Source organism: Phalacrocorax carbo, chromosome 8 (genome assembly GCF_963921805.1).
Source record: "Phalacrocorax carbo chromosome 8, bPhaCar2.1, whole genome shotgun sequence".
In the NCBI taxonomy this organism is placed as follows: domain Eukaryota; kingdom Metazoa; phylum Chordata; class Aves; order Suliformes; family Phalacrocoracidae; genus Phalacrocorax; species Phalacrocorax carbo.
In genome coordinates, this window is record NC_087520.1 from 20253418 (window position 1) to 20280306 (window position 26889).

The 26889-nt window shown below is 38.2% G+C and overlaps 1 long non-coding RNA gene across 9 annotated transcripts in view; it reads left to right on the top strand.

Annotated features, from left to right (window-relative positions):
- The window catches only part of LOC135314733 (uncharacterized), a 340184-nt gene extending 315155 nt beyond the window's left edge, over positions 1-25029 (top strand). For all 9 annotated transcript variants that reach the window (XR_010374203.1, XR_010374202.1, XR_010374206.1 and 6 more), the window contains one exon: positions 24304-25029. This is a non-coding gene — a long non-coding RNA (uncharacterized LOC135314733). The remainder of the gene's footprint in view (positions 1-24303) is intronic.
- Positions 25030-26889: the final 1860 nt, after the last annotated feature.

Here is a 26889-nt window from a genome sequence, read left to right on the forward strand (position 1 = left end):
CCTCTTTTCTTATCATCTCAGGTCTACTTAACACAAAGCTTTAAACGTACGTTTAAGTGCTCTGATAGTAGATTATGAAGAATTTTTGTAGCCTGTTCGTGTAAGGTATAAATCAAGATTCTTTCAAGTTCAGTACTTCTCATTGCAAAAATCTTAAAAGTGTTTTGATTTTACTTATACTCAGCATGATTCTAAGGCAAAAACCCACAAAACCAAATGATAACATGGAGCATTCTTCTGCTGTGCTTGCTGAGGCTCAAAAATATTTTTACTTTATACCCTTGATTTTACAGTTGTGATTTTTCTGGCTCTTTAGGTAAAGCTTAATGTTAAACTTAATGGAATTTGATCCAGCTAAGAATGGCAGTTCATACTATCTGTCTAGAATCTGGTAAAATAAACCTGGTGTTAAAGTCTGACAAAGGATGCACTGAACTGAACCCTGTGGTTTCTTAAGATATCAAAACTAAATGAAGAACCACCTTCTACAGATTTCTTCAAGCATGTTAAAGGCATTCAAAATTCCAAAGAGAATTACAAAAGCATTTCAGATCTGACGGTGCCTGTAAGTCTCTGTATCTTTCATTATCTCTTTAAATTCTTGTAAGCCCATTTGGTAGCATGGGGAGCACTCTCAGCAGGATGCTGTCTGCTCATACTGCTGATAGCCATGAACACTGAATGCATTTCTGGAAGATTTCAGAGTTTTTCTCCAAATAGCGCTATAGTTAATTATTATAAATAAAGCATTCTGAAAAAATCCACTTCTCTTTTTCCTTTTTTTTTTTTTTTTTATTTTGGCCTACCTGGGATCTATTCATTTTTCATTAGATTAAAAAATAGTGAAACTAGCATGGTATAAAGATAATGTTTAAGCCTTCAAGTTGCTTCATAAGCCTGATCCAAAACTCTAAGCCGATCATAAGAACAGTGGATTTTTCCTTTGACTTCACTGAAGTCTTTGAAAGATTGATGTACCACCATAGAGCAGCTACTATCTTTTCCAACACATGCTTTGATATTAATTAAGCAGAAGAGGAGAGCAATTTTTATCTGCTTATAAGAATATTTTGAAGAAACTATCCTCTATTACAGAAGCCATTTATTAGTATAAAGAAGAATAACATGCTATTTATATTTAATAATCAATTTACAATTGAATAACCCCGATGAGCCAAATACTGATCCCATTTACTCTATATGAATTAGGAGTGGATACAGTTAAGTCAATATAATAATCCAGGAAAAATTGTTCCTTATGCATTTTTGGGGAAACGTGTTGGTACGTACCTTGAAAATTTATGAAGTAGTTTCTGATAGGCTTACTTGAGATCTATGCTAGACCTAAATCTTTGCTTAATGCCCATAGAAGTCAAAATAGAAAGTAATGGTGAGGATTTATAGAGCTCATTAATAATTATAAATACTCAGCAGGATAAGAAGATGAAAAGAAATCCACAGGTTTCTTTTGAGACTCTTCATGCTAAGTTCCTTATTAACAACAGGGAAAAAAAGAGAAATAAGAAATTTATATTTTCTCCTCTCTCTTTCTGTCTCTCAGCTAATTCAAAAGCAAGGCTGTTAATTAACACCAAGAGTACACTCTTTAGTTACTGGATTAATTACAGAAGACTTGCTGTGGGTTTTAAATTCTCTTGGGATATTTTTAAATCTGGTAGGCAGTAATACTGCCATCTGTTTTGTGAGCCAATGGTTAGTTCTTACTGAAATCGTTAAAATCTTGAAAAGTACATAAACGAGTGGTTTTAAAAGTAAAATCTGCTTATACTCTACTGTTCGCATCTGAAACACCATTCAGTGTACCTCCCACACATGTCATGGAAAACAGCTGGTCTGGGATAGCGAAATGAACAACCTGTCTATCCAGATCATACAGAATGTTCAGCTAGCTAAATGACAGTTACAACTGTAGATCTTCATGTTACAGAAACTTTCCAGCAAATAAAAGTCTTTAAATAACACTGTTCTAAAGAAATCATCAATTTTCATCTGATGCTGGAAAAATAATTGATCAGAACTTGATGCTGCTGTTAACTTGGCATTCTCTGTGGCCTGAGAGGCTCATCTGCGTGCAACACTCTGAATAAAATCTGATTTTATTGGGAAGAATTGCCCTAAGGGGAAAAAAAACCAAAACATGGACTAATTGTAGATTACTCAGTCCTCTGTTATTCTGAAATAGATGTCCTTTCATTTCTTTTTAAAACCCTATTGGTTGAGGTTGTTTTCCATTTGGACTGTGGGCAGCAGTCTGACAGACTTGCAGAGATCCAAATAATTTCCAGACAGATTTACATGCAACATTTAATTTAGTATTTTCAATCAATAGAATTGTCAAGATCTGGCCGATGGTCCCTTTAAGTACAATTAGTTCAAACCACGTGCTTGTTGGCTTAGGATTCTTTGTCTATCTGTTTCATTTCATGTACTTTTCAATGATCTCAATACTGTCCTATTTTTTCGTCTTCTCATGCCTCAGCTGCTGGCTGTATTTAACATTTTGGCATATATCAGTTTAGAGTAGATAATTGTATATTAGTCATCTACTATGCCACAAAGGTATTGTTTCTTTACTTCCTCCAAATTCAAATTTGGTTTATGCCCAAAGAATAAATTATCTTGGTTTTTAAGAAACAAAATATTTTTAAGGTCTCCTAAAGATTGTTATGTTTCACAGCTGATTAATCTCTATTATCTACTGTATTGGCATCTGTCAGTCAGAAAAATAGATATTTTGCCCATAGAGAAGCAGAAAAGGCAAAAGGCAAAATATTATTCTATAGCCCCAAGGAAGGGTGATCCTCTTTTCAGGATCATGTGCAATTGTGGGGAAAACTGCCTGACTTCCTATGGACTGAGCAAATCTAGAGAGCTGATTGAAGGGGTAAAGACAGGCAGGAATTATAGGAATTTAATATTTTTAACATGCAGGAATTTAACATTATTAGCCTCGTTGGAAGATTCAGTATTTCATGATATAACAAAGAGATCTCTAGGAATAAATATAGGCTAAGACAAATAATAAGAGATGCTGAGAAAAGCATAATATTCAGTTCTCTAATCATAGGAATTTTTAATATATCTGTTACTTAAAATATGCTGGTTTTATTTGCATCACACTTGGAAAAATAGACCTTATATCCTGTTAAATTAGAGGAAGAAGATTGATCATGAACTGCTCAGTACTGTAGCGGCTACTAAATGGCTGTCTTAGATCTTCAGCCCAATATGTTGTTTTCAGATTCCACTGCGGGAACAACTAAGAATGAAATGTATCTTTTCTGGTGTATTATATTTCAGTACCACTGCTGCTGTGTGAACACACTTTCCCGCCCTCACTAGAGAAAGATCTCTAAAGCTGTGTTATACCAGCTGGTGTGCTCAATGCCCACTGACATGACTGAGGGAACTGCTCAGGAAAACAATTTGACTACACATGAAGAAAAGAGAAATTACAGTGATTTTTTCCTCTCCTTACTCTTTCACTGTTTTGGGATTAATTTTGGATCTGACCTTCAAAAGCTTAGATGTCAAAAGCATATGTATTTTAGATGTAATTTGCATGGAGTAAGAAAGTCGCTCTCAGTGCATTTCCACTTGGGAGAGATTTGCAATTTCCCCAATATCAAATCCCTGGATGTATGAATTACCACTGAATCTGGTAGATTCAGAGGAGCTCGCCAAGCCACTGTCCATCATTTATCAGCAGTCCTGGTCAACCGGGGAGGTCCCAGACGACTGGAAGCTAGTGAATGTGACGCACCTCTACAAGAAGTGTCGGAGGGAGGATCCGGGGAACTACAGGCCTGTCAGCCTGACCTCAGTGCCAGGAAAGGTCATGGAGCAGACCGTCTTGAATCACATTACGCAGCACATGTGGGACACCCAGGGGATTGGGCTCAGCCAGCATGGGCTTATGAAAGGGAGGTCCTGCCTCACTAACCTGGTCTCCTTCTATGATAAGGTGACCCGCTTAGTGGATGAGGGGAAGGCTGTGGATGTTGTCTACTTGGACTTTAGTAAGGCCTTTGACACTGTCTCCCACAGCATCCTCCTGGAGAAGCTGGCTGCTCACGACTTGGACAAGTGCACCCTGCGCTGGGTTAAAAACTGGCTGGACAGCTGAGCCCAGAGAGTGGTGGTGAATGGAGTCAAATCCACTTGGTGGCCTGTCACGAGTGGTGTTCCCCAGGGCTCAGTGTTGGGGCCAGTCCTTTTCAATATCTTCATCGATGATCTGGATGAGGGGCCTGAGTGCACCCTCAGTAAGTTTGCAGGTGACACCAAGCTGGTTGATCTGCTGGAGGTCAGGAAGGCCCTACAGAGGGACCCGGACAGGCTGGATCACTGGGCCAGAGCCAACGGTATGAGATTCAACAGGGCCACATGCCAGGTCCTGCACTTGGGTCACAACAACCCCATGCAACGCTACAGGCTCGGGGAGGAGTGGCTGGAGAGCTGCCTGTGGAGAGAAGGACCTGGGGGTGTTGGCTGACAGCCGGCTGAACATGAGCCAGCAGCGTGCCCAGGTGGCCAAGAAGGCCAATGGCATCCTGGTTTGTATCAGGAATAGTGTGGCCAGCAGGAGCAGGGAGGTGATCGTGCCCCTGTACTTGGCACTGGTGAGGCCGCACCTAGAGTACGGTGTTCAGTTTTGGGACTCTCACTACAAGAAGGACATCGAGGTGCTGGAGTGTGTCCAGAGAAGGGCAACAAAGTTGGTGAAGGGTCTGGAGAACAAGTCTTATGAGGAGCAGCTGAGGGAGCTGGGGTTGTTTAGCCTGGAGAAGAGGAGGCTGAGGGGAGACCTTACCGCTCTCTACAACTACCTGAAAGGAGGTTGTAGCAAGGCGGGGGTCGGTCTCTTCCCCCTAATAACAAGCGATAGGACAAGAGGAAATGGTCTCAAGCTGCGCCAGGAGAAGTTGGGTTGGATATTAGGAAAATCTTCTTCACTGAAAGGGTTGCCAGGCATTGGCACAGGCTGCCCAGGGAGGTGGTGGAGTCTCCATCCCTGGAGGTATTTAAAGGAAGGGTAGATGTGGTGCTTGAGGATATGGTTTAGTGGTGGACTTGGTAGCGACAGATTAGTGGTTGGACTTGATGATCTTAAGGGTCTTTTCCAACCTTAATGATTCTGTGATTCTATGGTCCTTTTCATCTTCTGGGTAAAAAGCTAACCTTATTTTTCCTAAGCCAATTTCACCCAGGATATGGATATGTGCCAGTGACACCAGCAGCTCATGAGCGTATCCTCATGCGATTATACTATTGACTATTAGGTAAAGACAGACCAGCTAAATACTTACTCTTTAACAATTTTTTTTTTTCAAATCTGTCAGGTAGAAGTTATAAAAGTTAATACCTGTGCAGCAAGAGTTAAGATATCAATTTAACACACTTTAGTTCAAATACAGTACAAGAAGTCTTCTAGCTAATAGTTTGTTATACTTGCATATACAATGAATACTAGAGATATCTTCTCAGGAAGGCAAATTTTGTAACTAAGCTCTTATGCTTATTGTTTCTGTCCTGAAACCATAAAGTTTACATCTGCACTTATAGCCTGTACCCACTGCCTACATGTCTTACAAAACACTTGATCTACCTTACTCCATTGGTTACCATTACATGATTTGCTCCCACATTAGAGTCACCTCCCATCTCTTGACTTCTTCAAACTCTGACTTTGAAGGGTCTTAAAAATACTGCTTAATTTCACTGGAATTGTAAAAGAAATATTGTCACAAAAGCAACTTTTGCCTGGTTTTGTAACCTTTAGGATGTAACATATAATATACACACCCTCCTTACAAAATCATCCACCTTTTCCTCATACTTACTTCAATAGCGGTACACTAATTTCACTATGATTTCCAGAACCCAAATAATTTAAAATAAATATTTGTCAATGTCTTCTCAAATCCTATTTGACTTAAGTGTTGATAATGCACCAGCTGTCTCAGTACAGAGAACAAGAGCCTAGTACAGTTAGACATACCGCCTTGGCATGGTAACGTGTGTTGCTGCTGTCATGTTCAGACGGGAAGCCATACGCTCCATAAGGCTGTGCATTACACCTCAGGTCCTCCAGGCAGCTTCCTTATACTAGGGTCAGTTCTCCAAACAATAGTGAAGTCGGAGATCCAAGCAATTATTTGAGACTCCTTTTCTTTCAGTTATCATATTGCCCTTTATATATTTTATTTTAAAGTGTTTCACCCAAAGTATTCAGTGATTTGCTTTCATTTTTACCTGAAGTGCAAGTTACTGACAAGCTGGATGGAGTAGGAAGAGAAGGACTTGGAAGATATCTTCACTTTGGAGTATTGTAGGGAAGATGACTACCAAATTCTAGTCCCATCGTGAGGAGAGCTTTGAAACTTTTTTAGTACCCTAAATGTCAGGCTGGAGAATGTTAGATAATCTATTCCTGTGAAAAGTTTTGTTTGAAATCAATACATCCCCATGACACATTTTCTCTGTAACTTAATTAAAATGTTGCCACCAATTGTCCTCATTTTAAAAATTGCACCTTTCTTCTTTCCTCGTGTCTTCTCCCAGCCCATTTGTTACATCCCTGCTTTGTTGATCTTCTCTTTTTAAATATTTCAGCTGTGATGGACAGCAACATTACTAAATTTTCCTCATATTTTAACCTTTGGAGTTATTGCTGCCCTGTGCCAAAGTATCCTTAGACTAGATAATATCACTTTGAGCATTCTCTTGAGAGGTTGCTACTGTTGGAAGGGAGGCGTTTTATGGGATTAAATAGAAAATCAATAGGATAAACAACCCTTTAGCTAACATGTTTATTTTTATTTCCTGATTGTATCTCTGTCTCTCAGAATTGCCTGTGGTAGAAAATGTGAAGCTCTAAGATTAATGATCCAGCTCTTCTATAAAGATTTTGCTAGGGCAAATTATAAAATAATATGGAAATAACCCATTCTTATGATCTCAAAGTAACCCCCATGTTTGGAACGGTTACTTTGTAACTCAGTCTTACAAAGTCCAGCTATGAAAAGTCCAGCTGTTTTGGTAGGTGGATGACTTTCAGCACAAGGTAGAGTTGGGGAAATTTTCATCAAGGCTCTGGGAGTCACCTTGAGTAGGAAAGAAGTAAAAGGTAAATCCTTCATTCTCCTCCCCCATAGAGATACAGAAGTAAATACTGTCTTATTTTTTAAAACCCAGTTTTTCTATCAGTAGGTTTTCTCTGCATCAGAAATTTAATCCAAAGGAAATAGTGTCTTTCCTTATCTGTATCACTAAATCCTTAATTGTTTTCCTGAAATGTTATTCCTGAGTTGTGGGCCTGATTTGTCCTCCATGGGAACTATTCAGGAATTTTAGAAAAACTGCAGAATTGCTACAGAATAATAATGGCAAAGTCAGCCCCTCCACATAGCCAAGACTGTGCAGACTTTTAAAGAAATAGCGAAGTACCGATTTAGATTAGAGAAAACTAGTTAGGATGGGACTACGTTTCAGCTGTTTCTTTTAATACTTTCTGCAACTTTTGTTGAAGGTCATAAAGATTAGGGTTTGGAGGTGTAAACTTCTTCGAAGCTCTCATATTTGGTCCAAAAGTCAGAATAAACCTTTGTGAAAATAGTGGTATTTCTCATAAATTATATTAAATAATAATGTTTAAATAATATTTATTGTAAACTTTTTTCTATAATGTTATGTAACACCATGAAAAAAATAAATATAAAAAGATGGGTTGTTGTGGAAAGTGGTTAATGTAGTTACAGGTACAAAGCCTCAGCTATCCACAAACCACAACAACATGCAACTAAAGCAATAAATCAAAAATTTGGGCTCATTCTTTTGTCTAGGTGAGTATTTTTCATGCTGTGAAGAGTAATGGGATTTTAAGAACAACTCTACAGACCCCATCTGTGGATCTGCATTTTATCCACACATATAATGTGTGTCTTGAGAAACAAACAATTAGAATTCTTGTGAAAAGCCTTTGAAAGACCACAAGCTCAGCATTTATAGGGCAGAATCATAAATCTTGAATATCAAGTCAGAATCTCATATGCTATGTAGATACTGTTCATGTTAAGGGAGTGTGTGGAACCTAAAGACAGGGAAGCGATTTAAATGTTCAGTTTTGAGAAGCCAGAAAGGTTCTGGAACCAAAGGCTGAGCAGGAAGAAATTGGCCAGATATGTATTTCCTCTCTGCAGCTTTAACTCTATGCTCTCAGAGGTGCAAAACTCATCATGGACTTGAGAGTTGCTGCAATAACTACTATTTTCTTAATGTGTTTTATAGAACCAGAGTCCTGTTTTAATTCAAGCTTTTTCTTAGAGGCCTTTTCAAGATTACTCATGAATCAAAATGGGGGGAGGGTGTTGTCTCAGGGCTTTTATTGTCTGACTTTTTTCCACCATATGCAGGCTATTTTTTTTACTTCTGTCAAGCCATGACTGAGTCCTTTTCTTGCTTACAAATGTTTAGTGCTAGAGAAGCCAAATATTTCAAAATAAATAATTTATTAGGCAATGCTTGGCTTGCTTTATTTGCCCTGTACATAAAAAGCTTTCACACTGTTTATATTTCTTCAATGTGAGCCAGTGGGTTACTCACAAATTCAGCATATTCATTACGCGGAGCCTTATACTCAAGCTATTGTAATGGGTCACCTGAGTCACATTGCTCCACTTTTATTGTTTCAGTGCCATGATTGGATGACATAAACTGTGTATGTTGCTCTTCCAAAAATTAGTTTTGTTTGGGGACTCATTCTATTATCCATACTCAGTAAAATCAGCTACTCCAACTGCGCTAGTGGGGGGCTGTACCTGTGCCAGGGGTCCCACCAGGGAGTCCAGACTTATTAGTTCAAGTAGAAAAATGCACAATACCTAATCAGCTTTGAGCCTAAATCTGGTTCTGATGCTTCAGCTAAAGCACTGTGGAGAGATGCCCAGTAAGCAATGACTTGAAAGTAATCAGATCCATATCACCAAGACTCCTCACAGAGAACTATTACACAGGTGTCAGCAGGACGGCACAGTCAGAACCACACTGGCCACCAAGGGTCAGTGGGACCTGCACATGTTTTCAGGATGGAGACTTAGTGATCGCTTTTCATACATGGCCATGCCGATTGCTTGAGTTTGGCTATTACAACTGTTTCCTCTTAAAATGAAAACAGTGCATTGCTTTTGTTTACTTTTTGTCCCAAATTTTGATCAGAAGTGCCTGGTATCATGTGAAAATATATCATGAGTCAGAACAAACCCTGAGTTGAACTACAGCTTCTATAGTTATAGAATCCATTTGGGAAATGTTTGTCCAGTTCATTCAACTACCTAAATGAATACCCCTGCCTTTCTATATATAAGAAGAAATTATGTATTCTTTGCTTAAAACCTGTTAAACGTAGAGTCTATTTCTTATTCTTTATGTCAGGTTTCTAAAGACTGAGGTTTTTCATATCCTCATACATTTATCACTCAGTGTGAACTTACAGCAGGCTACTGCTCTTGGATTTTGGTGAGACATTGACAAAAACCTCATTCCTTTCCAAAGTTTACAGCAATGAATTTTGCTTGATGCAGTAACTTGGGCAATTAGAATTTTAAATTATTAGTAATGCTTAATAAAAATGAACACTAAAATCCAAATATGTGAGAGGGCTGTTGGAAAAAATATGTAAATACAAGAGCTTTTCTACATATTTCTTTTAAATCAATACATTGTAAAAACATATTCATAGCATAAGAGCTTACAGTCTGGGTAGCCTACTTCAAGAAAGAATCCATGTATGTCTTCTTTAAAAGTGGCTTCTTAACTGACCTGGAACAAATCTTTTTTAGCTCCTTCCTTTAAAAATGGTATATTGTCTTAATAGGCTGGACCTGAATTCACGAAATCTGATTTCTACTTCTATCTCTTTCAGCCTTCAAGTTTCACTGAAATTATTGAAAAACAGAGAAACACACACTTCTACTCTTTCTGTTGACTACTCTTTTCTTGCAGACACAGGACATACTGGGTTGGATAGGATTTTTGGGGATAATCAATAAAATACTTTTATGATAGCAGATAATCTTTCCCTTCTGCCTCTTTGCCCCGTTTGTCAGAAACCCAAAATGATCAAGAGACCTCTGTTGTGAAGTGATTTGATATATACAAACAAAGGGCGGTTACAACAGTACCAGGAATTTTTATTACTTGTTTTAAAATGAGAAAGATATCTAGAATAAGAATACAAAAAACTTACCTATAGACAGATCTTATAAAACACTTCCAGCCCTAATCAAACTAAATCTTTCTGTATTAGTCTTCATATAAGCAATTATTTTCTACTTAATCATGATTGTCCTAGTTAGTTTCCTTTTAAGCTTAGGTTTCTAATGATATTCCCAGGGTATTTCTTCCAAACACTAGCTAATATTTAGTACTAATTTTTTTTCCTTTACAGTCCGAATTCTGTAAAATTCTTGCTTAGTAGCGGCCAAATCTTTTATAATTTTGCACATACATCTGACAGCTAGAGGGAAGTAGTTAATTGTTGTTATAATTTATGGAAAAATTCTTATCATTTTGTTGTGATGTACCTGAGGAAGTTTTATTCCTTTTGGAATACAGCAGCAACATTCCTTGTGCAGGATACAATGAAGCAGGTAGTTAATTTTCTTACTTCTTTAAATCTATATTGCCATGGGAGCTACATCTCCATTGGTCCTCCATATTTTGTATTTAAAGAAATGGTTCATAATCATACCACCCTCTGGAAATGAAATTTGTTTCTAATAAGAAATGAATCTTAAAAAATGTTTAAGTAAAAAACACTGGAGTTTTTTTGTACAGTTGTATGTAACAGACCAATATCTGCCTCAAACTGTGTTTTATTCAATGACGTCGCTCCAACTTTAAAAGATGTACAATCAGTGTTGGTATTGAGAATAGATAAGAGAAAATGATGTTATTCACTCGGTAAATTTTGTAGAAGCTTTTGTGAACTTGAACAGGCAAATCAAAGACATTATAGAATAGAATATATTTTATAAATTACTTTCAATTTTAAATAGATTTTATAGATTATATAAAATGTGGAATTAATAAATAGTAGTTTTCCATTGTTTTTTGAGGCTAATCACTGAAAAATGCATTGTCCCAATAATTTACTTAAAATACATTACCAAATAAGTTGAATTTATCCACATTTCAATTAAAAAATCAATTTTTGAGGTTTTACATTATGAACACGGAAGATGATTAGCCTTCTGAATTGATATATTGATTTTTATTAGGTGTAGTCTTTTTATACTTCACACATGCTCTTCAAAGAGGTCATGCACATTTGTTTTTTCATGACCTTGGAATCATTAATGGATGTCTTCTGCCTGAAAGACGTGCTAAGGACACTGAATTTTACCAGAGTGATGAAAAGATCATTTCCTAAATGATGTAATAAATCATATGCTAATAGTAGCTGCCTGTATATGTATAAAGATACTGACCAGCCAATGCATACTTTGATATCTGTTTTATTTGGGGAAGTGTCTCTGAATCTTTGCCTTAGGTAGAAAAAGTGGTGCTGCAAAGCTGTTCACTGCAGAAGCAACACTGAACCAGTGAACAGACGATAGAGAGAGGCATGGTAATGGCATTATTCACAGCGTTCGTTCAACACATTACAATGCATTGGTTTTTTTAGCATCTTTCATGAAATATTAATTTGCTGTAATGTTTCTCCAGAGAACAGTTGACTATATATCTCCAAGAATAACCTCAAGTTTTTGTTTGAAATATTTTTTCGCTTTTTTCCCCACTTCTTTCACATTTTTTCCCCATGGTGACCTTGTGACATTTATGCACTCAGTATTCTTTCTCATAAATGATGTAAGTGCAATACTATATTTACAGTAGATTTAGCCAGACACAGATGAATGCACATGTGCGATAGAAAGCATCTTGTATCTGATGCACCATGCTAAAATTCATCAGGGTAAGGAGAGTGCATAACAACTTTCTGCCTTCCCTAGAACCAGGAGCACAAAAAGTCCAGAAGACAAAACATGGGATGTTTACAAATGTTACAGTAACAAATGAATTGGTACCAGATTCAGGTCTTGGATGGACTTTTCCTCTTGGGGAGCTAGTTGTCTCCAGAGATGGCAGAGTGAGTCTGCGATAACTTGGGTCTAAAATTAGCATGCACCCTACATAAATTTACTCCTATTTTAAATCAGCTTTGTAAACCTAGGTGTACAAACAACTGTTCAGCTCAATAGCACAGACCTCATTTACATCCCACACCTTTAATTAGCATAGATGCTGCTCATCACATCAGTCATCCAACACAACTGTTCTGCTTTGAGGTTTTAAGCTGCTACAGGAAGACCTCTAACATGGTACCATTTTGCTCTCAGACAGGTTTCTAGGTACTCTGTTTACCCACCAGTTCAAACTGGGTTTCCCAACAGCAGCGGGCTAGTGTGAGCTGCTCACCACTGTCTTTCAGCCCTTTATCTAAGAAGTGATACATGCAAGGAAGACAGATCTGGCTCTAACACAAATTGTTATTCAATATTTACACATTTGCAGCGTTATTTTTCTTTATCATGTTTCTTGTTCCAAACAAGATACGTAAATTAATAAACAAAACAGAAACTGAGCATGTAGGTATAAGACATAAATTAGTAAATCCTTGAAAATATTAATTTTACAGTGGTGGGTCCTTTGGAAGGATCTGATTTTATTGGAACATCAGAGTTATAATGCATAAAAGGCATCTTGAAAATTTATTTATTCCATTGCCTTTTATGAGGTCTAATTTTTTAAAGGGACAGGCATGGAAAGCTGGGTCCTTCAGGAATGTTTTCCAATATTGTTGTGTCCAGAAGTTTGTACTTCACAAACTATGATACAGATTGGCTGTCTGGCAGTTTTTACACAGGAAAAGGACGTGGGAAAATTAATGGGTATGTTACAAGCAACCTGGAAAAGCTATGAAATATGAACAATGGTATTGGTTGCCTGGTCTTCATCTGGGCTTAAGACTAGAGTATGTCTATCTGTTTCATTTATGTTAAACTCCTTATGTGCTTCAAGAGTCAATTAGGTGCAAGCAAGATAAACTTAACATACATTGTCCTTATTTGTTATAGTTGAAACTCACAAACAATTCCACTATGATACATTTTCAAAGACCTATGGAAACACATTTTTGAGTGCTTTTCCCCTCTGAATGCATAGAAATGCTTTATCAGCACTTTCTGGACATACATAAAATATTGACATGAAAACACAGTAGGATACTCACTTATTATAGCCAAGAAATATCTTTGTACCACAAGGGATTGAAAACCAAAGAAAAAAACCCACCTTTTTTGTTGCCGGAATTTAATTCTGTAAAGGAAATGTTGAGCTCTTAAGTGGGATGCCATCTGAGGTACTGCTGGGCTGGGACAAGTAGAAAGACGCAATCCTTACACGCAGTAAGCATCCTCTGTAGTTCTGGAGGGCTGCTGTTACCCACTAAAAATGTACCAATAGCTGGTGCAAGTTGAATAGTAAACGTGTGATATATAGAAAGAGAAAAGCTGCACTTGTTGGAAAAGATCCTCTGAATTATAGATGCTGCTGGTGATTTTATAAGTTCATTAAGAATTTACTAGAAAACAAAAAAATTCTCATAAAGATTCATCTTCTTTTCCTTTTTCCATATGTTTTATTTCTGGATGTGTTAGCTGAATTTTTTAAGCCTGAAATTGTCCTAGTTAGGTAGCTAAAAAGGATAGAATTTGAACAGATTCTGAGGTCTATTATCTTTTGTTAATGTCCAAATCACTGTATTTCAATACAAAACCTTTGGGAAGTATAGGGTTTACACATATCTGTAAATAAGACCAGAGCACTGATGATATGACTAAGTTCCAATGACCTACACCTTACACAACATACTCAGTCACACTAACTTAAAAGAAAGAAAAATATTTTGAATATTTACAGGTGCCTTTCAAAAAAAAAGACTTAGCCCTGGCAATTATACAGGTTTACAGAAAGCCTAGGAAGTTATACAAATTGCCCTTGGACTAGGCTGGCTGTGACAGAAACTAATAATAAAAGAACATGTTCATATGAAACCAAATCTTCAACTGAATCAACACAGCCCACAAGTGAAATTATCTTTATGAACTTCAGTGGACAAATACAGAAAGTATTTTTGCTCTTTTAAAAATTATTTTGCGCTAATTTTTGCATTATGCAAAATTGCTTGCATTGGTTTTTTTGGAATTGCCAAAACGTTTTTGAAGGAGAAAGCTGATTTAAGTCTAAACCTAGAAGTCAGGCAGAGTTGATTCCACGAAGTACGTGAACAGACTACCATTTCTTTAGGTTCCTAAATTCAGGATTTGATACTAGGTTTTGAAGTAATACTACTCTGAAATCTTCGTCTTTCTGTTGTATTTTTCTACCACCACCTCTAAATGTGCTTTTCACAGCTGTTCACGTGATGTTCAAAGAGTTGTTCAACTTAAAAATTCTCACAGAACTGTAAATCACTACAACTACATATTGCACATTCTCGGGTGACAACTACTGTATAGTAGTTCATTTATTAGTTCTTATTATACCTTCTCCACAAAGAGGCAGAACGCCAAATCTGAAGAAGGTCAAATGGTCTCAAATTTTGGCCTCCTTGCATAATAAAAACTTCATTCTTTAAAGCTTGACCTCTAACATATAATGTGTCTTTAAATAAAACCTGCATTTAACCTTTTATACCTTGGTTAGAAACACTTCCTTTTTACATGTTTTGCTCTTTTATGGCTGGAAGGGTTTAAATTGCTCTGTTTAAGCTCTGGGGACAGGAATTATTTAGGAGTTTTTGTTATTGCATTTCTTGGCCCTTGGGAAAATGCATTGAGACCTCAGAAATGTGTGTCCTATGGGACTGAACTTACTAAAGAGCAGCAAGTCACTTGTTAGAAAATGTCTGCTAGTCCCTGAGGATCTTTTCCTATTACCTACCTGTAAATGAATGACTAGCATAATGGATTAGTCTTTTCACCTGTGATACGTGACTAGAAGACCTTATGAACTAGCAGGAACGTATTTTGGTTTCACTGGTGTCCTTCCCCATCACTGCTGTTGAATTTCCGGATGCTTTTGGTACTCACCAGAATCCAGATGGAGAATTCTCCAAACTGTGAGAGGCTAAGATTGTTGTTCTGATTCTCTTTTTGCTTAACCTCCATGTGTCCCCTGCATAATTCTGCCTTCTCCCAGCATCAAATCTGCGACAAGATCAAAAATGAATCTAGTCAGATAACAAAGGTGTTCTCAGATCAAAAGTACAACTAGAATTATAACAAGAAAATTCAAAGCAAAAATTCTAAACATGTATATGCATAAATGAAGATATATTGGGTTGCCTTAAGGTTTATACCACAAGCCTGGATGTATTGATCTTTGTGAATTTCCTTTATCCTGACTTTGCAAAACTGACCATGCATTGTATATGGAGGATATCTTTGAGAGAGCCCATTTTCAGGAGATATGACTTGCATTTGAATATATCCGACAATCTTTTTATTTGCTTGTCACATTTAAAGCTACCAGTTACCATTCAAAGGTTTGGATTTTGATTTAATTATGATGATCTCAGATACTTAGTTATGATTAAGTACATTTAATTAAAGCTATGAAATAACAATAGATGTATTTAAAATTATATGCAGATTCCAGTTCAGTATTGCATTTCTGATGAGACTTTCTTGTCATAGAAACCAGGGATTTGAGGTAGTTTAGGGTAGCTGAATGCTCCGATCTCATCTGTGTTGTCTCTAGTGCAGGTTAGAGTAACCTGTTGTCTCACTTGCAACATTTTTAGCATGTTCTCTGTGGTCAGTTCTGCAGTAACATCTCTGAAACTTTTTTTGGAACAACTTCTATGCTGAGCCAAGGCTGGTGGAAGCCTGTTACGGTCAATTCTGTATCAGCTGAGCACTTTGACCACCACAGAATTGTTAGCTGGCCCCAACTGACTGTGTTTTTGTGAGCTCAAATTATCCAGCACATGATTTGATAGGTTACTGAAGGGTACTCAATTTCCTCAGAAAATGGCTGGTTTCAGGAACTACACATGAGGCTTCTGAAGCCTTTAGACAAGCTTTCTGGAGGGCTGGCTATAGACTTAGAAAAGCAAAAGCATTATTACCTGTCTCCCCGTGTTGTAAATGGATGCTGGCTATGTCAGCCTCTTTCTCCCTGCCATACATGACCAAATAGGCTGTATTCGTTACTGCCCTTCTCTGTCCTGAAGCAGGTTTCTAAGATGTTAGGCTGCTGGCTAAATATTTTGTTACCTTTATGCGAAAAACAGCTCAGCTCATCAGGTCCATGCCATCAGATGCCATGAGTGTTTTCCACTGCTTTGTCTGCCCTCCAGAGAAAGAAGCCTCTGTCCCAGTTACTTTTCAAACACTATGGTCCTACCATTCCTTGCAGCAGGGCCTCTGTCTGTTTCTCCTCCTTTTCTGAGAGTATAAACCGATGATGATATTAATTGCTCCACTTCTCAAAGCTGTGGAAAATACCAGGTTTGCAACACATCACAGTCCTTCTCCTCACTCCAGTGTGGCACTGGCAGGAGTCAAATACACTATAATGAACAAGTGCCTTCACAGACAAAAGTCTGCTTCACCAGTAGCTGGATACCAAGCACAGTGTTATTCTTTCTCTTATATATGCAGCTTTTTAACAGAAAACTAAATTATGAAGGTAGGAAAATTACTCAATGCAACAATACATGTCTGCTTTTATAAGAAAATAAATGCCACTGGGAGTTTTAGTAATGAACAGTTTCTATGAGAATTGCCTACTTCTTAATTAATTGGTATGTAAACTATGATAATCCACAGTAAAAGCCATTGCATATGCTGTGGAACTGCCTTTTGCAGCTTTTAAATGAAGTCTGAGGGGAAATGAATCAGAGGTTAGCTGAAATGTGTGTTCTAGTCACTAAACAAACACTCTGCAATAAGAGGTTCAGATGTTGACTTTAAAAAGACACCAAACAGGTGAACTGACATTCAGACTGTACAGCAGAAACACAGGTGCTGCCTTTAGAAACAAGACAAATCATAGTCCAATAGTTGCAGGGAAACTTCACACTATGCTATGTTATTGCTCGGCAGAGATAAGTAAACTGTGAACTAAATAAATTGCAGCCAGTGTAAATTATGCTTCACAAAGAGGGAACAAAGAGAAAATCAAAAGACGTGGGACTCTGCAAGATTAAAACAACCAAAATTGTTCTCTTTCTTCTCACAGTATCATCTTTGCTTCATATGGTACTGAGCAAGATCTGGGCAGCGCTTTCTGTGGAGAATATCTCTTTTGAGGCAGTGCTCTCATTATCAAACACTGCAGTTTGTTATTCTTTAAAATGACTATACAAAAACTAACAGGAGCCTCAAATACACACATACATACATTCCTGTATCATATGCTGGTAATTACAAAATATAAGCCTGACAGCATTAAAATAATACAGCTTTTGTTTTCACCTGAACTTGCTTTTTTCCTGCTGATTCCTACCCTCCCATCAAAAGTATTGATGATAACACTAAAGTGATCCTTTTTTTAAGAAATACAGGGCTCAGGAAAACCACAAGTCTTATAGTCTCTTTATCCAGTTATTTTAAGATACTTTAAACCTAACTAGTTTTACCATCATTCATTTTATTGCACACTGACAGATATTATTGTAGCTAAATGTTCAGTGTGCCAGAATATCTGTGTAATTTAATCACCTTGCAAGCAGAGACTTCTAAACTCACAACTTTGTCCTCAGAAGACAACAGGCGCATAGAGCTGTCTCACTGTAGTTTTATTGGACAGCATAACTGACTTCCATAACAGAAATGATGAATTGAAAAGTGTTGGTGGTTAGTTCAAAACTATTACATATTTCAGGATGGAATTTACTGGTTGGGTGCTTGGTTTTTTTATCTTGAAAACGCAGGGTTTCCAGAGGGTGCACGCTGTTCATGAAAACCTCATCTTGTTGAGTACCTGGTATGTTTATGTTTCATGAGAAAAAACAATAGTCTACTCCTTGTATATATCCTAGCACCATGAGGTCCTGGTATGATCCTGAGAATCCTATTGAAAATTCTGCTTCCAGTTTAAGAACACAACAAAAAACGAAGTACAACAAAAGTATTTTTTGCAAGTCACTGTACCTTCTGTTAGTCTCTTTTCCATAGATACATAAAAGAAGTGTCAGTGGATGAGTTTGTTGTGCTAGAGGGCTGGAACTGTCATGTAGTAAAACTCTATGACTTGTATGAGTATTATACACTTCCAGCACAAAGTAAAAAAGTGTAGTTCTACTCATGTCTGCAGAGATATAAAAGGGATCAGTACAGGCCAGTAAAGACCAGCACCTGTATTACCAACATATTATTTTAAATACTTAACTATAATTAGTAGGAATCATAACTGATCAACATATAAGAAAATCATGTACTTTTATTTATGTTGTTAAATATGATGATAAGGGCATCTTTCATTATGTTGAGCGGACTTAAGCACCTGAATTTGCAGATAGACTTTCAGTGTGATTTTCAGATGTGCTTATGCAGCATTTATCTCCATCTTTAAATGCCTAATACTTTTAAAAATCTAGCCATTAATGTGTAACTTCAGGGATCTTTGCAAATCTCTAGGAGAAAATCTCTGGTCTTTATGCAAAAAAAGAAAGGGAGGAGACAGCCCAGTCATTTCTAGTGTCTTTTCCCCATAGATACTCCTTTTAACCGTATGTCTTTGAGTAGAAATTATTTCAATTATTTAAAAGATAACAGGGTGCTGTACTAACAAAAGATCACAAGATTTGACCATGGTGTTCTTTGGAATCAGCACATGATTGTGTACATGTGGACACAGATTTTATTAAACTCAGTATTAAAGGCAAGAGGAAAGACTTCACTCCAGACTGAGACACTCAGTTTCAAGAAATAGGGCATTTCTTTAAGGGTCTTGAGTTCTGCTGACTCTCTCACTAGATACCATAGAGTGTCTTTGACTGAAGTGATCCAGGCAGCTATCTGCAGTGTGACTTGACAAAACAAAGGGATTGCTAAGCTACTTCAGAGCCTTGTCCCATCAGACCATTGCAGCCACTGAAGCAGATCAAGTGGTTACATAAAACAGTAGAACTAACAAAGTGATTTTATTTGTACCAGAGCAATTCCACCATTGCACACCCTTTGACTGGCTCTAAAGAAATAGCTGGGTAACCCTGTAGGACAAGACGTTTTCTACCCTCAAAGAAGTCAAGTGCATCTCTCTCTTTTCTTTTTTTTTTTTAATTTCAATACCCAGGTTAATTCTTGTTTCTTATACTTAATTTTATCTTTTGAGCAAATGGAAATATAGCCGTTTCTAAATTATTTAAGTTCTAATAAGCACTTGCAAAGGCAGCCTGAGAGATTGTATTTTCCTTTTCCAGAAATAGGCATGGGCCTGGCACTCCAGATAGAATTCTGTGTATTTCTGGAACAAGTAGCACATTGGACCTTGGCAGAATGATAAGCAGGTGGCAGAAGGACACCCACTCTAAATCCAAAATGATATGGGAAGGGACACCAATGCTATTCTTTTTTTCTTTACAGTTCTTTTCAAACTTTGCCATCACCCACTAACTTCAGAAATGGATTTTCCCTTATAATTTTATAGAGATTATGACTCTTTTAAAACTCTGAAACCTCAAAAGATTTACTGTGAAACCACCTGTGTGATGTTTCTGACAATCGAGATACACAGCTACCTAGTGGGAGGGCAGACAAAAGATGGAGCCAGACTTTTCTTAAAGGGGATACAGGGATAGGACAAGGGGAACAGGCACAGGTTGGAAAACTGTAAATCACAAACAAATATAAGAAAAGACATTTTACCATAATGGTGGTGAAGTGGGACAGGAGCTGACAGAAGTTGTGGAATCTCCATGCTGGGATATATTCGTAGCTTGACTGGACATGGCCCTGAGGATCCTGAACTAACGGGACCTGCCTCAGGCAGGAGATTGAACTAGAAACCTCCAGGGTCCCTTATAACCTGAGTGATTCAGGGACAACTCCTCCACTTCAGGTAGACCCTCTGGGCCACATGCTGAAGTAGGCTGAATGTTTTACTGGCTCTAGAGAGGAATAAAGGAGATGGAGTTGGCAGTGACATAAAGCTTGTCTTAGAACTTCTGGGCCTGAAGTCCAGGCTTTGATGTAAAATACTCCCTTGGATTTGGCATGTACTGAGACAGATTCCAATGATTAAACCCTAAACACCCTGATGTATTATAAAAACATAGCAGATGTAGTGATTTTCTCCAGATCCCAACAAGAGTAAGGGGATTTGTGCAATGTAAATGTAAATAACCTTTGAGGTTTTTTTTGTTTTTGCAAGGTCAGCCATGCAGTCTCTGTTGCCAGACTCTGCAATTGATGCAGGTTATTGTGGGTAACAGGCACAAGAAAATCTGACTCCTATGATGATCAACAGCTCTTGAGTTAATACAGTGAAAAAAAAACTCAGTCTCCAATTCCAGGGGGCAATGGGTATAAGCAATTTAGGTGAGCAGTGAAAAAGTGGATTTTCTTTTCTGGAAGTCCTGCCTGGAATGCCCTCCAGCGCTTAGAGCTCCGGACTCCAAGACCACCATCCCATACTTTCCCTCTAGAGGGATGATGCCAGCTACTCTGTCTCACTATAATCACGTTGTATAAATTACCTGCACACCTTCTAGATGGAAGTCAGCAATGACTTGAAAGTCATTTCACTTGAAATAATTGGAAGTCTATGAATATTTACAGCCCGATACTCTTTCCATTTAAGTTACTTGAAAATTTGGTCATTGGAGTAGGCCTGGGTTCTTAAAGGGGCATGGTCAGGCTTCAGAGACATCGAATTTACTTTGTAAAGGAAAATTTTCAGTCCTAGCCTGGACTCTGTGGATGCTCACGGCAGATTGCTCTTCCTGGTTATCATTCTGGTGGGAACTATTTTTTCCAGGATATTCTCTGGGCAATGTCTGACCTCTTGAGGGGATAGTGATATGGGTGACTTTAAAAATTATTTTTCCTAATGTATGGGGTTTTTCTGACGCATACAAGTTTTCTCCAGTTTTTAACGTGAGGCAACGTTGGGGAAATACCTGTATAAGGAAATTTAAAGTGTGGGGGTTTAATATCCAGAATCCAAGACGCTAACTGAACAATATTTATTACTGAGAAAACAGTGGGTACTTACCATACTGATTTGTATGTAGGTCAGTGTAATTATATATATATTTAGTATGTCTATAATACACAAATATTTCCTCTCTCTCTTTTTATTCCTTTCAGTTACATTCTTGATTTTTTTGGCCTTAGTAAGTTTGGTTGTTCTTTCTAAATGAACTGTCCTTGTCAGTGTTCATTGGAACAGTGGGGTTTTTTGTGATACTGAGGGTATTGTTACTTTATTCTGTAATATTAAAAACTTTTTGAGACATAGGCTATTTTTTATCACAGGTTTTTGGGAAATCAAACTGTGGATGGATGAGTTTGCTTTTGGTTGTTTTAGAAATTTCTGTGCTACAGTCTTTGAATGTTAACCCATAAATATTAAGGGCAGAATTTTTATTCATTTCTAAGCAGTGTAAAGTTATTGTGAAAAAACATAGTTAACATTCTTGGAAGCAAAGCTTGTTGATATCTCATTAGAATGAAAAATGTAACTTTTGCCTGGGAAAATTTACCTAATATACATACCCTGGTGTTTTGAAGCTTAATTTGGACCATCAGCCTAGTTCTGAATTATTATATTGAAATTCAGAGGAATGCTTACGAAATAGCAGGCTTATTAATCCCTAACAGCACACACTGAAAAAGGCTTTATTTGCCTCACTCCATTACAAATGCATTGCAAAAAAAGTTTGCCTACAAGTCAAGCAAGTGGATATCTGTACAGGTGACAAATACTTTGCAAAACAACATTAGTCAGCTGAAATTGAAGTGACATTTGCTTCTGTCCTTAAACTCCTTGGCCTGGAACAGACGGCACTGGAAATCACTCAGACTGAAGTCTTGAGCTGATAGGGAGTTTGTGTGAACACAGTTACTGTACTGTGCAAATCTGTTTCAACATCCATCATTTAACAGATAGGCATGAATATAACTTCTATCAAGCTGCTTTTGTGTTAAATAGTGACCAGTTCATGAAGTGATTTTAGAAAGTGGGACTGCTGATGAATATGCATTTTTAAAAGCCTCCACCCAGTGTCAAACATATCAAGAACTACAGCTAGTCCTTTTTACCACAAGGATAGCTTCCAGGATTGATATTCCTTACCTGACACAGTGTAATCTGCACATACACCCAGAGGAAAGTTCAATGCTTAAAATCAGTTCTTTCTTCTTTGTATTTATTAGTGATGTTGATTAGATATCAAAGCTTGGGCAGTTTGTTCTCTAATGCTATGAGCTTGGCAACATCTCTAGCGGAGAGTGGCATTTCAGCTTATTCCATTATTTAGACAGGGAAAGCAGAAGAAAAATCTTAACCTTTTAAAAATAAATTTTAATAACATTCTGAAATTTGCAAAAGGCCATCAGACCCTGCACCTGCTGTGTTGGCCTCTGCTGACCCCTTTTGACAGAGGAAAATGCACTTAGGTTACAAAAAAGAACATAAAACATTAAATAATTTCAGTGGGCAAGTTTACTGTTCTAAAGAGCCAACTTCTGCACTTTGTCCCTAAAAGAATCCAAAGCAGCAAATCTTTTAGCGTAACTGAAATAGTAAAAGCAAATGAAGATAATTTTCTTACTAGAAGGTAGCAAATCTTCTCTTTGTTGCTGTGTACTGGCAAAGCTTTACTAACTTGGACAGTGCAATGCCAGTCTTTTACCATCTGAGAGGCTGTCTTGGCAATGGAATACAATGAACCATCAATTCAAGGCTCTCCCATCAACACAGGGAGATTCCTGAAAATGCCTAAACACAAAGAGGCTTCCTTCATGATACACCCCGGAGCAGTAGTTTGTATTTAGGTCCACGTTCAGGGCTTGATGGTCTTACTCCCTTCTCAGGCAACCGGATTATTGTAGTAGGATTTCTCTCTGTATCCATGAATTAGCCAAACTGGACTGAGGAATATTCTGAGTAAGGCTAAATGATGTAGAAATTGACTGACATATTTTGCACTTTCCTTATAATTTGATACATCAAATTGTTAAGCCATTAGACTAAGACCACTTCAAAACTTACGTCTAATGAAATTATTTTGATTTACATACCAACTGTCTCTGTCTGAAAGCAGTAGTTATGCATTTACCACTGTGATAATCCAATCCTTCAGGCTGAAACATATTTTTTTTTCATATTTGTAGGCTGTGTTTGCTTTTCATCCAAATATGTGAAAATAAGTGATTAAGTGGAGAACAGAACTACCCAGAGATAATAGTCTTTAAACAGCAGAACATAGCTTAAGCACCAAGTTAACTATTTAACACAGATGTCATATATAAAGATGTTGTTCCTTTATTTTATTCTAATTCACACACAAAAAAAAATAGGAACAAAGATTTAAAAGTTGTGTATGACAGCTCACAGATGCAGATGGTTTGTGACTAATTTTAGGCTGCATTTTCCATTCAGATTAACAGTTTCTAATGTTAGAATCTTCACGACACATGAAGAGTTGTCTTGAGAAGCAAAAGTTATTTATAAAGATGTTGGTCTGCTTTGGATGGAAAACTGCAAATGCATTATCTTTTCTCTGTACTGGTAACAACATGCTATGAAACAAGATGTTGTAATGCCGATGCCACTAATCTGTATGTCATTGAACACCTGTTTTTTACATGGTCTATTTGAAGATTAATTGCCTATTTTGTAGCAGAAGCTTCTTGTTGGGAAAACCCAGTTATGAACACTGCTTTTCTAGATCATTACCCTTAATGTAACCACATATACAACACAATGGTTATTGAGTAACCATATTTAAATGCTGCTATTTCCAAGGAAAAGGAAAAAACCCCACAAGTTTTCTGTGTTTACTGTCATGGCTACAGTCGACTGCTGAGGAAGTGTCTTTGCCTTTAATCCACCCCAGTGAGAGCTGAGGTACAAATTTTAAGAAAGATGCAATGTAAACTAAACACAAAGATCATTAACAACTCTCAGAACATTTTACCTGAAAAATACCAACATCGGGGAAAAAAACAGGCAAATGATTATTTTATTTTTTGCATTTTACAGATGCAGCATATGTATAAGTGGTCTCTCGGTTGGAGTACTCTTCACCACTCAAAAAGATTTTTCAGTGCCAAAAGTCTGAGAAGATGATGGGACTGAGATAAGAAGATATGTTTGATCAGAAAAAATTGTGAAGATATCAGAGCTTACATAGGAAATGCGATGATTTTCTTGGCCCTGCGCTCTGAACTTTTTCCCACAGGAAAACCTTTGCAGCCTCACCAACGCCGTAAGCAGCAGGTGTCTGTGCATGTACAAAAAACTTAACATGAGCAACTTTGCAGAATGTAGTCTATGCCTGAATGCTGAATGGAACCATACAGCTTTGCAAAGCAGAGCAGCACTACATAGGAGAAGAGCACATGAAGCATTTTTATTTGTGTACAACTGAAACTTCTATTTTTATTTAGTTTTGTGTTTAGGCCAAGCACAGGAGAAGCAAGCCTACCTTACCTGCAATGTACTATGTTAGTATGATCACCGTGCTAGAAATGACCCTTTTTTTTGTGTATAATATTACTCCTACAAGTTGGCTGCCAAAAAACAATGTTAAAATTTTGACAAATCTGCTCAAATTTGTGTAAAATCTATGTTGCATATACGAACCAGTTTAGATTAACACCACTATGTACACTGGTGTCTGAATGGGGTTTTGTATGTAATACCATATATATTATAAGTCTTTGATAAATACATTGCTCTTTTTAATAGAGACATGCAAATACTGAATTTCCTTGTTTGTCCTTTTATTCTCAGTGTTCAGGTCTAGATAGTTATACAACATTGCTCATTTCCAGAAAAGCACTTTATAAATAACCAGAACTCACTCAAATGGACCCTCATCTATAAAAGAAAATATTTTCCCCTACAGGTAAAAGAATGGGTTCAGCACAGCTTGTGTTTTTCCTGTGTGGTGGGTTAAGCTTGGCCTATGGCCCTACCACCCTGACAATAGCCAGCTGGTTCAGGTGCAGAGCATAAAAGTCTTAGTAATTTCAGGTTGTGGCTGACCTCAGCCAGCTGCCAGACCTCCACCCAGCTGCTCTCTTAATCCCCCTCTTCAACAGGGCAGGGGGATTAAGAGAGATGAAAAAGCTTGTGGGTCAAGCCAAAGACAGGGCGGTCACGTACCAAGTACTATCACGGGCAAAACAGATGCAATTTGGGGAAAATGCATTTAATTTGTTGCCAATTAAAAGAGGTATAGATGGTGAGAAATAAGGACAAACAGTAAAACATGGCCTCCCACCCCTTTTCCCAGGCTCAACTTCACTCCTTCATTCCCAGCTCCTCCACTGCCTGCCCCCAGGTCCCTGCAGACAGGGGGATGGGGAACAGGGGGCTGTGGGCGGTCCCGAACATCTCCTCTCTGCTGCTCCCCCACTCATGCGTCTCCCTGCCCCTGCGCAGGGGCCGTGCAGGGGCTGCGGTCCCTCAGGACGTACCCGCTCTGCGTGGGGGCTCTGCAGGGGCCATGGTCCCTCAGGACGTACCCGCTCTGCGTGGGGGCTCTGCAGGGGCCATGGTCCCTCAGGACGTACCCGCTCTGCGTGGGGGCTCTGCAGGGGCCATGGTCCCTCAGGACGTACCCGCTCTGCGTGGGGGCTCTGCAGGGGCCATGGTCCCTCAGGACGTACCCGCTCTGCGTGGGGGCTCTGCGTGGGGCCACAGAGCACCTCCTCCCCCTCCTCCTTCCCTCAGCAGGGCACGCCGGGGGCTGCTCCCCACACTTTTTCCCTCACCCCGTGCTGCCAGGCCGTGCTCTGCCCTTCGCTGAGCCGGTGCCGGCAGGGGTGCCGCCAGCTGGGCCGGCAGGCTGGGCTGTGCCCTGCGTCAGGCTCTGCTGGTGCCTGCTGGGACCGCACAGGGCCTGCGGCCTCACTGCCAACACCTGGGCGTGACACACAATGTGCATTGACAGGAATTGTGTTATAAAGGTAAAAAATGGTTATATGACACTGGTGCCTGTATCAGAAGAAAAGTGGAACCAAAGCCTCAGGCAACCCATTGTTATCCTATGCTATTTATTAAGCCATCTAATTTTCATAACTATGTGACAATTACAAAGTAAAACACAAGTGTGGTTTTGAAATCCAGTGTGTACCTTTATATTAGGTTTCATGTTGTAGACTCCTTTTATGAGCATTGTAGGAATCTTATTGTGTCTAAAGAGTGAAGAAAAACCTTATTTCTCATTAATTAATTCAAGCTGGATACTTTTTAAAAGTGTCTTTCCTTATTTGTCTTCCTGACCCTAAGATGTTCAGTCATTCATATTAAATGAACTTTGCTGTGGATCTCTGTGTGAAACCAGCACTACAGTCTTAAATTGTGAATATGAAAGATTATCATCTTGCTTACTACATGATATTGCAATTAAAGTCATCTTCAGCTGTTAGTTGCTTTTTCTTATCAAATGGAAACATGACATTTCAGAGACTGTTAATTCCCCACCTTTTCTGCCATGTTCTTTCTCTGTCGCTATGGTAAATCAGAGGCATGGCAGGAAAAGTTAAGCCCACAGCCCTGGCTTGAAGGTTATATTCAACCTCAATGAAGTTACTAAATCATGGGAAAAGTTTTAATTAA